General features: G+C 36.0%; 1 non-coding gene across 1 annotated transcript; it reads left to right on the top strand.

Moving 5' to 3' along the window:
- Window positions 1–807: 807 nt before the first annotated feature.
- On the top strand, window positions 808–909 carry LOC123289984 (U6 spliceosomal RNA). The gene has a single exon (XR_006534267.1). It is a non-coding gene; the product is annotated as a U6 spliceosomal RNA (small nuclear RNA).
- Window positions 910–13,294: the final 12,385 nt, after the last annotated feature.

Genomic DNA, 13,294 nt, shown 5'->3' with positions numbered 1-13,294 from the left:
GCATGGCTTGATAAACCATGCATAGGTCTGCACCAGGGATCTAAACTGCCAAACCCCAGGCCACCAAAGAGGAATGTGCAAACTTAACCCCTGCACCACCAGGCCTGCCCCAAGTTCTACTTCCTTTTTGCTTGTTGCTTAACAATTCCTCCTTCAATTTATTTCTCTCTTCTTGCCTTTTGCTATAAGCAGTCAGGAGGAGCTAAACCTCTTTGCTTAAAATCTTCTTGGCTAAATATCTAATTTTATTACTCACAAGTTCTACCTTCCACAAAACACTTGAAAACAAACTTAATTCAGCCAAGTTCTTGTCTAACAAGAATTACCTTTTCTCTGTTGTCCACAGCAAAATGGCATTTACCACCCTTATTTCTATCAACATTCTACACATGATTTATGTGTTCTTTAAGAAGAGGGGAGCTTTCCCTACAGGTCTTCTCCTTTCTTTCTGAGCCCTCACAGGATCACATTTAACCGTCACTTCATGGCAACATAGGTTTTTTCAAGCTGGTACTTCAAAACTCATAGGCAGTTCCAAAGCCACTTGTGCATTTGTAGGTTTTTGTTATCACAGCACCCTACTTCTCATACCAAAATCTGTCTTAGTCAGTTCAGGCTGCAGTAACAAAATACCATAGACTAGGTTGGCTTAAATAACAAACTCTTATCATATCAATTTTGTTATGTGATAACTGTCATGTCTCAGTATTGATGTAAATTATTGTTGCCTATGAAACTGCCTATATTATATAAAATTAAGTGTCTAATGGTGGTTGAAACTAAGAAGAGATTATTTAAAAATCATGCTTGCTTTGGCAGCACATACAATAAAATTAGAGTGGCTCAGAGAAGATTAGCTGGGCTCTTGCAAAGGATGACACACAAACTCATGAAACACTCTGTATGTATTCTGTAAAGCATGTGCTCTTGAACATTATTGTTTCATTATAAATCTGAAAAAGATTCAGCTAGATGTTTGATAAACGAATGGCAAGCAATAGGATATATTGGAGTATATGAGGAAGCCATTAGATGTAAAACTAACTCAGCCTGACCTTGGTTTTCTAAAAGAGCCTGATGTGGCCATTTGAGCTTGCATTGTATATCTGCCTTAAGCATTTGCCGTGTCCCAAAGACAAGAACAAATGCCCTTAAGATAAAGATGCATCTTCCCCCATATTGACATTTCCATAAGGATAAGCCTCTCTCCCTAGGCTAGGAATTGATGGCTGCACTCACCCTGTGACCACCCAGCTTGAGACAACAGACCTCTGTGAATTGCCATGCTGGCTAGGCAATCTCATGACTGCTGTAAAAGGGACATTCCAATCATATGTGAAATGTGCTCTTTGAGGGTATGTAACCACTTTGTACAACCTACTTCTTTGGTGCCCTTCCTTTCTTGGGGAAGGAAGGCTCCAGGCTAGTCCTCAGATCTGACTCATAATAAACTCATTCCAGTTTTGATTTATAGATTGGTTATGAATTATTTGTGACTATATGTTCAATGGTAGATAACCACCTTTACCAGAAGTAAGTTCATAATTTTTAAATTTTAAGTCTTAGGTGCTAAAAGTAGTCTATTTTATTTTCTGAATTAGTACTACTTTCCTCCATAGTTTACTTTATTCTCATGAGGTGTATTGGAACTAAATAGTAATTATATTTTAATACGATATTATTACAATGTAGTGGTGAGGTATTATTTATAATCTCCCACTCATTTGTCCTCTACTAAAGATTTCCAAAGAGAATAAACAAGAATTTAGAGACAAGAAAAGACAGATATTAATATTGCAGAAGCACCATACATTTTACAAGTAAATTATAGTAATCTATAGTGTGAAATAATAAAAGAGTGCCTTGATCAGAACAATTTATTTTGTTCTTTATTTTTCAGCTACTGCATCTGACTTTTCTATATATGCTCACGTTTAAAAATGCAAATTTTAAACATCAATTTATAGTTAATTTAAAAAAATCATTGCTACTTATATAGTTATTTGAGCTTGAGAATTCCTTTTAAGAAAACATTACTGAAAAGGTGTTGAAGTGAAAGGAAAAGATGAGAAGGAAAAGGGTAATTTTAGGAATATCAGACAAATGTACAGTACACTGCAATGCCACTTTGGAAAAATATGTGCAGCATAGTAATTAGAGTAATAGGAAACAGTATGTAAAACAATATCAGACCTGGTATATTGAATGGATATGAATCTTGATTTAGGCAAAAGCGATTGTGACCTATCCTCATTAAAAAAAAGGGGCTGGCCCTGTGGCACAGCGGTTAAATTCGAATGTTCCACTTCGGCGGCCGAGGTTCTCCGGTTCGGATCCTGGGTGCAGACATGGGACCGCTTGGCAGAAGCCATGCTGTGGTAGGTGTCCCACATATAACGTAGGGGAAGATGGGCATGGATGTTAGCTCAGGGCCAGTCTTCCTCAGCAAAAAGAGGAGGATTGGCAGGTGTTAGCTCAGGGCTAATCTTCCTAGAAATAAATAAATAAAGTTAAAAAAATAAGGAACAAACAAGTGAAGAGTAGAAGTGTATGAGTTAAGCAAATATATCTGTCAGAATTAAATATTCTAACAAGGAATAAAGTGACTTTATGAGGACAAAATTCAAATTGAGATTAATATTGAAGATTTCTGCAATTAAAGGATATGTTGGAAGAAAGACATTCTAAGAATCAGTACATTATTTCATTGATAATACATTCTATTGTAGAAAAGTCACAATTACATCTGTGTATTGTCACATATTTCTTCAAGTGTCGTTTGTGACATCTAAAAATGTTTTTATTAAGGGTTTTTAATTATTAAGGGTTTGATTTGATCTATACCAAAAATAGTCTTAGCATCCATGTTATGATGATGAAGTACTGAAAACACTTTATTAAAATTATTGTTGTTTCTTAATAATGGAGGGAATGGAATTACTCAAATAACCATACCTCAAAATTTTACATACAAAATGTATTTTCAATATTTTTAAATTAAGTTCAATGAAAAATAATATAAAGTTCTATTATAATGAAAACTGTTCAAACATTTAACAGAATTTGTATTTTTTCTACTATTGTCATTTATTTTATCCAAATTAAAATATTTACAATTTATTAGCTGACAGTATCTGATAAGTCCATTTCTTCTTCTTATAATAGATAAGTTTATTCAGATCCCTACTTCTAAGATAGCACTAAACTATCTTATGCACAATTCTATTGGTTGGCACCTTTTTTATACCATACTTTGCCCTACAGTGCCTTGGTTACAGCAGACTAATTCAGAGCAAATACTTTACCCAGGGTCCTGGTTAGGTGTTTTTGAAATAAAAGATGAATAAGTTACTCTCAATGAAATTTGAACTAATTAAATTTGAGAGAATAAGTTAGTTATGTAAGAATATGGAATGAACGGTAATGAAGAAGTGTTAGAATTAAAAATACACAATGGAAAATGCTCAAGTCAAGGTTATGCAGAAGAACAACTACTCTTAAGTAGAGGAATGTTGTTGGCAGAGAGAGGTATACAGTAACAACCAGATACACCATGAGAGATAGAAAATTGATGCCTCACTGGAACACAGCCCTATTGGTTGCAGATGACTTCTACATTTATTCTACATGTGTCTTCACAATACCACTCTTTCCTTGACTGGGTACATTTTCCTTAACAAAATAGTGCTATGCCAGATTTAAAGAACTCAGCCAGTAACTTGAAAAATCGTATAAGGGAGAAAATTCTTCCATTCTAACAAAAATTTTCTGAAGAGTTCCTCTAAGAATTCCTTTTATCTACAGGTCAGCAAATTGGGTTCCAAAAGTTATTTGATGTGATAAATATACACATGGAATCATTTATTGCCTACTTCTAAGGTTAAGAATCCTTAGTTTGTGGATTTATCCTCATAATTTCCAACAAGATAACTCAATTTTTCATGGCTGAAGCTTCTAAAGAATCTAGTATGTTGGTTTTAGTATACACTGAGAAAAAATAGGTATTAATCTGCATTTTTGTATTGCAGGGGAGGAAGACATTTTCTCTACCTTCTCTGGGTTCTTCCGGCCAGAGAACGAATTAAATTCACATGAGCCAGAGTAACAGGAGAAAATTAAACAAAGTTTTATAACATGTATACATGGGAGAGGCTCAGGCAAACTGAGCAACTTGCCAAAATGGCTGAAGCCACCACCTTAAATATCATATTCAGCTAAAGACAAAGGAGGATATGGGGGTGGGGGGAGTCAGTTACAGGAGGTTACCAGATAAGCTCAGTAAACAGGAATAAGATTATTATGCAGATTTAAGTCTTTGCCTTCTGCATTGATAAGAGTTTCTAGAGATAAGGGCATTCCCCCTTTTTCCTGGTAGAGAGAGGGAGACACCTTTAGAGATGGAGATTTCCTTTACAATGTCAATGTTTCCCAACAAAGGGCAAGCAAACTCTACTCCTCAGAGTTGCTTTTATTAAAAGTAACCAGCCCCAAACAATCCTCATGCCAAAGCGACATATCTTGGGGTGGCCAATTCCAGGCCCCCACAGTATTAAAATAAAAACATCTTCATGAGACAAATTATAAAGATAACTGGTAGACACAGAAGAGCAAACTTGAATGTTGATTGCCCTAATCATCAGAACAGTGCCCACTTTAAATTCTTTTCACTGGCCTTTCCTCCCCTGCTGCACCCCCTCAAATTTTAAATATTAGAAATAGGAACTAGAAACCTCATTGTCACATTTATGCATTATTAAATGATAGTGCTTAATTTGTTTCATTTTCAGCACCTTAATTGTTAAAAATATTCATTATGCAGAAATTGTAGCCCCACTGACCCTTTAGAGTAAAGCTATTATGCATATTCCAATATACTTAGTAATCTGTTGCATTTTAATTCTTCCTTTGAGATAGTGAATGTGGAATAACATTGAAATCCCCTCATATATTATTTCAATCTACAATTCAAAAAACAATTTGAAAGGAGTAAAAGGGCATCTATCATATGACTAGATCCACTTAAAAGGGAGTGCCTATCTAGTCCAGATCCCCAGAGTGACAAAAATTCAAAATGAGTTAACATTTCCGTTGAAGTTACCCTTTTCTGTTTAGATTTTAAATTTCTGAGTGACTTATACTAATCTATATTCAACACTATTGTGTTGGAGTAAAAGGGCAATGGTTATGTGTTAAAATTCACTTGGGAAAGAACAAGGTTTACAAAGAAAAAGATTTTTTTTAAATAAAAGAGAGCAATATTTATTGTAAGAATTACTTTTTAGATTTCTTTTCTTTGTCCTTGGAAGAATTTTAACTGCAAAGAAATATCAATTATACCTTTTTGCTATTCTCTTGAGTCCTGTGACAGGATTAGCTCAGGGGAATCTTGGGGCCAACTTGAATATGAGGCTCCCACGGGGAAAAAAGCAGGTCAAACTCAATCTCCGGAAGTTTCTCTGCTGCATTGGCTGCCTGTGAGGTTGCTAGATGGTTCTGTGCCTTTTGGGGGTTAAAGCCCTGGCAATTTTTCCTCTGCTTATGGCTGCTCTGTGTCTATGTGTGACGCTCAGGATGTAACAGTATTTTTTGGACTATGGGAATTCAGTTGAGAATTATCAAATGCATTATGATTGTAGGTAATGATTTTATAATTCCCATTTTGCTCCAGCTGGGACTCAGAAAAATATGTTATATTGGGCATTTTCAAAGAAATTTAACAAATCATTACTGCAGTATTTCTTGCTGATTCCATTGTTTACAAGGTTGCAAGCATGCCACCTCTCAATTATTCAAGTCAGTGGGTAACTGTCAATGAGCAGAGGGTACTTTCACAATTGTTACAATTTCCTCTTCCAACTCATCTGAAATGACAGCAGCACTGAAAATATATTTGAACTATTTAATTTATTTTTCTCTTATGTACCTTTTATGCCTCCTCGTACAACTCCTATGTTGAAATCACTCTTGCATAAATCACCAATGATTTTCATGTCATGAAAGCAAATGGATGCTTTCTGGTGTTATCTTGCTTAACCTCTTCTCATTCATTCACTTAATGAATTATTGAACATCTACTATTGGCAGGCACGGGGGAAACAGACGGAGGTGCACAAGACAGAGACAGACCACATTTTTATGGTATTTACAATTCAGTTTGAAAGACAGACACTGAACAAGTAATTATAGAGTTGTTAAATGTTAGAAAAAGGTGCCATGGGAACATGTAATTGAGTGACCTACCCTAGCTTCGAAGTTAGAAAAGGTCTCTCAGTGGAAGCAATTTTTAGCTGAGTTCTAAGTGTAAGTAAAGTGTTGATTTGTAAAGAGGGGATAAGCAAGAAATTCTTTAACAGAGGGGAATTGCAAGTTCCACTTTCTCACCTTTCTTTCAGTTAACACCCACTCATCCACCAAAGTAGCACTAAAGCTAAATGAGAAATAATGAGAATTTAAAATCAGGGACAGAAAAGCATGAATGTATTCAGTTGTATTAGGAATGTGGATTTCATGCCTGTGGCCATGTCAAGATGGGGGAAAAGCTAAAGTTAAAGAAGTCCGCACATGCAGATTGGACCACTAAGTAGGAGATGGTGCCCTTTCCTAAGACTGGGAACACCAGAATAGCAGCAGGTTTTGAGAGAGCTCGTGAATCCAGTCTTGCGTGTGTTTAATTTGAGGGGTTTGAGAGATAAATTAGTAGGAGTGATAAGTAGGCAATTAAATATATGTTGCTCTGAAAAGAAGCTGGAGATACACGTAGATATCTTAAATTAAAAAATTCCAAACTGAACTCATCAGCACACATACGAAAATGTCATCCAGATTCCTCTATGTCTTTATGATCGTAGGTCTAGCATCCATTTCGTCATCAAACACAGAAGCCTGAGACACACTTACTCCTATTTTCTCATTTTATATTACTATGCCCCTCCAGTTCCACTTTTTAAATTTCCTCAGCTTTAACCTGTTCCATTCCTCACTTCCTCAAGTGCCTTCTTTTCTGGGGAATAGCCTGCTAATTCAAGTTCTTTCTTTGGTAGCATCATTAAAATGAACATTTATATTGCTGCCAGGGTGAGTTATTTTAAATAGAAAACATTTATATGTTTCCCCTTTTCTCCTCTTCCCAATGTTAACTTCTACTAGATCTTCTTACGCTTCTTGGTTTTACCAGTGGAATTCTTTCTCTCTTATTTTTCCGTACTCTCTTTTTCCAAAGTATATATGGGTATAAATTCCCTTTGATTCTTTTTCATTTGTCAATCGTTTTGCTTAAAGTCTAGCCAATATAGATTGTAAAGCATTATTTTCATTATGGAAGTGATGAATAAATGAAAATAAATACGAAAATTTAAAATATTGAGGTATCTGAAGAAGCCATTTGGTTAAAAACTTCTTTGGCCTGAACTTGTTTTTCCAGAAAGTCCTGATATGGGCTGTTGAGCATGCATTGTACATCCAATTTAAATATTTACAATGTCCCAAAGCCAAGAATGATGCCTTTAAAGATAGGGATGTACACTTCCCCCATATCAGCATTTCTTAAAGGATCAGCATTTCTTCCCAGAAACTAAGGTTTAATTATTGACCTACTGAACTCATTTTGTGACCACTGACCTGTTGACCACTGACCTGCTGTGCTAGCAAAACATCTTGTGACCGTAGTAAAGATGTCCTGTCATATTTGATGTATGTTCCTGTTCCAAGGCGATATATAACCAGGCTGTACACCCTCTTTCTTCAGAGTGCTTCCTTCCTTGGTTAAGGGTTTCTCCTGGGCTATAGTCCTCAAAATTGGTTCATATAATAAACTTACCCCAATTTTCATTTATAGATTGATCATGGATTATTTGCATTGACAGAGGTAACAGAGAAGATTAAAACAATGGATAGCAGCATGGATTATAGAGAAAAACCTTTTGCACTCAGATTCTAGCCCCCAAATCTACCAGTTTGATGACCTTGGACAATTAAACTACCTGTGTTTCATTGTCTTCATATTTAGAATAGGGATAATAATAGTGACTATTTCATAGTGTTGTTCTGAGGATTGAATTAGCTAACACATTGAAGTGCTTAGAATGGTATCTGACACAAAGAAAACACTGCATGTTATTATTAACTATATAAAGGATGACTTCCTAATACTAATAAAAGGGTGAATGCATATAATATTAATTAACGAAATTAACTTAGTTATTAGTGTAGTCAAGATTTATTGAGTACCTGGTATGTGATAGGCACTGTCTCAATACTGGTTATATGGAAGCAAACATAAAAATCATGATTTCTTCCATTATGAAACTTAGCACCTAGAGTAAGAAGTATACATTACACATCCGTAAGGAGTGATGTGTTCATCACAGCTGAACACTGTGTGGACATAGAATATTTAATGTTTTTGAAATAAGATTTATCTTTTTCCCTTATACCTACTTTCTTTTGCTTCTTGGTTTCAATAATGAAAATCTCTACTCATTTGCCCTATTCAGAACTTGGAATTGTCCTCCACTCCTTGCCCTCACTTTTATTCATGTATTCAACAAGTATTTATTGGGTGCATTCTTTGGTGATATAACATTGAACATGATAGACATGATCCCTACCACCTCAGAAATGATGCTATTGTGAATATCTCACACTTCATGGTTAATTTCCTCAAAGAGGTAGTGGTCTTCTTGGTAAGAAGTCATAAACATCTACATTAACATTAACATTAAATAGTTAAATCATTCAATAAAACAGTGTAAGAGCTGTTACAAGGCAGCAAGTGACCCTAATGAGAATGAAAGAGGAATGCAGAGTTAGAGGAGGCCATCTTGATCAGGAATGCTCATTGAAGTTTTTTATATTAAAAGTGGGATTTGAGCAAGGATGGGCCTTACACACGTAACCACAGACTCTCCAGGACCAGTTCAACTGACCTCATCTCTTACTGACAGAGTGATTAAGAATTGTCTTTCAGGAAGTCTGCAAAGTCATGTAGCCAGGGCATGCACAAAAGAAGAAAGTCTGACCTGAAATGACCTCAAAACCAAACATCCTCCTCCCCACAGAAATCGAGGACGATTTCTTGAAAGTTGGACTCTTATCAGGGGCAAGGTGTCCCTCATTCAGGAAGACCTGGTGTTAAAATTCCTCCCCCACCTCATCAAGAATGTTTAGAACCCTGTCATAAATGTTTAGAACTCTGTCATAAATGTTTAAAACCTTAGCATAGAGTTTGAAGCCCAGTAATCAAAACCTGCCCCACCAGCTTTTCCACGTGCCAGCCTGTTTTCCCCAAGCTCTAAAATTTCGGCTCAAATCCTGAATTGAGGAGACAGATCTGAGGGCACACGTCCTCTGACCCCCTGCAGATGGATCTCACAGAATAAAAGCTGATTTCTCCCCCCAAAGGCTGATGCCATAATTAATTGGCTTGTTTGTTCACATTGAGCAGAAAACCCCAATTTTGTGTGGTAACGCATAGCTAAGAAAGAAATATGACATTCCAGAGAAGTTGAGTCAAATTCATTGCATACTCATTAAAGCTGATTATTTTCCTTTAGTTTCTGGCCAAGTGCCTGACTGTTGGTACTCTCTCTCTCAGCCCCAGAGTGGAGGTCTGGGTCCCGGAAATAGAAAATGACAATGAGAAGACTTGAAACTCACCAAATTATTAGCAACTACATAGCCAGTTCACATAGGACCCTAATACCCACCCTATTCCAAATCCAGCTTTTATAATGTGCTTATGATTTGCCCATATTATCTAGAATTGTTTCTGTACATGATTATTAAGGATTTCTGAATTGGCAGAATGGATCCAAAATTACTTTCATAGTGCTAGAATAAACAAAGCTTAAGAGATCTCATCTTGGAAGCAAAACTTACGGGGGAAAATCTTAGAGACCAAAGAGTAAAAATATTAGACTCACACTCCAGAGCTTGCTCTGTCTGTCTTTTCATGAAACCTCAGTTGGCCTTATCTGTTTACTCCATGTTTATCTCGCTGATTCCTGTTCCCATCTGGCCTTATCTACTGATTTGTGTGTTACCCCTGCTCAATTGACGAAAGCCTTAGCACAGGCCCCGCCAGTGAACTTGTTTTGTGAGATCTCGGTTATTTGTTTAAATTCTGCCTGCTCTATGATCCTGGCTTTCCAGACAAATTTTGGATTCTCCATTAATGTAATTCCCTGATCTGACACACAATCGTTTAGTGAAAGGAACATATCTTAATTAAAACATATGATTAGCTTTGTCAATTCAAATGAATATGACTCTAATTTAGACATAGGCATAGAATTTTAAAGTTAGAAGGGGCCTTAAAGATCACCTAGTAAATGAATGGTGTTGATAATTGTTCTCCCCTGCTGTGTGCATTAGCTTCTGCATTGCATTCAGTGCTGTCACATACATACTTTTAAAAGAAATAATGTGACCTTAGGAATATGGAAAATTTCTGATAGTTATACTTCTTAACAATCTTGCTGAAGTCCTCTGATCTTACAGTTCATGACATAATTATTTATTAGGTTAGGGATAGAATCATTTATGGCTTAGAGAAGATAATAAAAGGGATTACTACTCAGGCAGTTTCTTCCTTAAATGCAGAATTTTCCTAATCTCTTTCCCTATGGCAACAGAGCAATTACTTTCCAGCATGTTGATTCCTTTGTACTTTAAATATAGATAAATGTAATCATGCTGAAAACCTGTGGGTTAGCTAGTGCTCCTGAATTGAAATCCCAAACTGCAGAAAAGCATTGACTCACAGCTTAGTTTTCTACAAAACCTGAGTACAACTGTATGTAAAGGACCAGGTGGCTCTCAAGTAAATCCATAACTCCTATAGTTGTGAAGAATAATGTCTAACATGCCTGATTTTTTATTAAAACATTATTTCCAGAAAATGGAATAGGTTTGTTGGGTTTTTTGTTTGTTTTGTTTTTTTTTTAAAGAAATTACAGGTAAAATTTGGTTGGTTATATAAAGAAAATTTATACAATAAAATGATGGTTGACTTAAGATCGAGGATGAGGGAAATGATACAGTGAAGCAGAATCTCTGGAATTATGTAGAGGAATCAAACACATCATGCATGGAAAACAAATTATACTGTGGGGAATCAAAATTGCCCACCTTAAAATGTGTCTCCTTGCCTTGATAGAACAAAAGACTGAAAATTTAAGATAGAAGTCCTGTCCTCAGGACAGGCCATCACCATAGATGACTCTGGATATTAGTAGACTGTGAGGGTCTGTGCTAAGCCCATTCTTATCAAAGTTCTGTTCACCAAACACTTGCTTTTCCATTTCCATGTGAATTGCCTTCCTCCCCTTTGAAGTCCCAAACTACTACCCTCATCATTCTCCTTTGTCTTTAGCTGAAGATGCTATTTAAGATGATGACCTCAGCCATTTTGGCGAGTTATTCTGTTTTCCTGGGTCTCTCCTATGTATGCATGTTATAAAGTTTTCTTTGATTTTTTCTGTTATTCTGTTTCATGTCAATTTAATTTGTAGCCCATCCCAGAAGGACCTAGAGTGGGTAGAGGAATTCTCCTCCTCCCCTACAATACCAAAGAGAGTGTGTTCTAAAATTAATATTGCACAAAGTACCATGTGAGTTTAGGTTATTGAAATGTGTGTGTCTCATGTAAAATGAGTTTCTCAATGATTAGAAGACCTGAATTAAGAAAAAGTTCTACAAGCCTGGATGTGCTCTTGTCCTAAATGACAGTCAAGTCCACCAAAAATGGAGAGTCCATCTAAAATACCATGAAAATTCTTGTTTTATATAAATTGCTCTACTTTTATCAGTTCTCAAATAGCTCACAAAATATTAGGAATATATTGTATCTGAGACGATTTATGTAAACAAATCTGTGGTAGGAGCTTAAATTCACTGTCATTATTGAAATAAACCCTGGGTTTATTATTTCTTGTGTTAGGAAGACTGAAGAACAAATCATTAAAGTATCTGAAGATTTTCTTCCCTTTTTTTCAAAAGTAAGATTGAAACATATTGAAACTGGGGGCCAACTTGCTTTAACTATACTCACTTGTCTGTTTGCAACAGTTAGATAATGCATTACTGAAACTCACCCTATAGATAGCATCCCTGATGCCTGGGTCACTTTGGCAACAGGTGCTTGAGTTTTTCAGGAACTGAGAGTTGACTCCTTGTACAGTTCAGTCTGGTTAAGACCAACAACTCATCAACTGGGCTCATGCAGAGGACCGATAGGTGACCATTTGAGGTCAAGGAGGTAAAATTCCACCCTTAGATCATGGTAATGCCACTATTTTGTGAACACGTGTCTTTTGAAGAGCCTTGAAGCTTGACTGCTACACTTGCACAGATTATCAATTACCTCACTTCTTCTTATCTCCAATCATCTATTCCCACTCCAGACCACCCTGCCCCTGTATCCCATAAATAGCCCTAATCCCCATTTTTCTGAGAGGCTGATTTGAGATTGGTTCTCTTGTCTCCTTGCTTGGCTGACTTGTAATTAAACCCTTTCTCTTTGCAAACTCATCATCTCAGTGATGGGCATGATCATGTGGTGGGCAAAATAAACCTGTGTTGGTAACAATATCATTGGAAATTGTAATAATCTTTGATTCTCTCATTGTAATGGTAGCACATAGGTCAAAATTAAATAATGGTATATCCTCTGAGGATTAAAAGGGATAAAGCAAGACAATCTCTTTCCCAAAATGAGGGCTTATGAATACTCCTGTTCAGTGAGGTAGATGTAACATTTTGAGACAACCCAACTTCTGCTGCTTAACTCCAAAATTAAAAAGGTGTAATTGGTGATGAAATAGGTTGACTTGATGACAATATAAAATATTTCCTAAATTTGTAACTGTTATGTCTTATAGTCAACTAATGCCATCTTTCAATACAATAGTTAAAATAATATTTTAAATTGAATTTTCAGTTATGAACTGAATAATCACCTCTATCCCAAGGCTTTGTACATTATTGATGCAGGTATTGATTTGGGTCCTATTGTGCAGAGCAGGTAGGAACAAGACTTGAAAAAAAGGTGGGTTTTAGATTATGGAAAGTCCTGAGTGTGTTAATAAGGTCATATTTTAATCATTTAGTCAATGCTAATCCAGGCGTAATACTTTTAAGCAAAAGGACAAAATAGTTAGACTCATCATCAAAAGAGGATTCAAATAGTGTGAAGAGGGACTAACTGAGGCAAGATGAGAAAGAGGAAATTCACTTAGTTCTAATAATCTATGTGAAAATTGTTATGAGGCCAGAACAAAAAGCATTAGGATGGAGA

This window comes from Equus asinus, chromosome 11, assembly GCF_041296235.1.
Source record: "Equus asinus isolate D_3611 breed Donkey chromosome 11, EquAss-T2T_v2, whole genome shotgun sequence".
In the NCBI taxonomy this organism is placed as follows: domain Eukaryota; kingdom Metazoa; phylum Chordata; class Mammalia; order Perissodactyla; family Equidae; genus Equus; species Equus asinus.
Note: the sequence above shows the minus strand (reverse complement) of the source record. Positions and strands in the feature narration are given on the sequence as shown.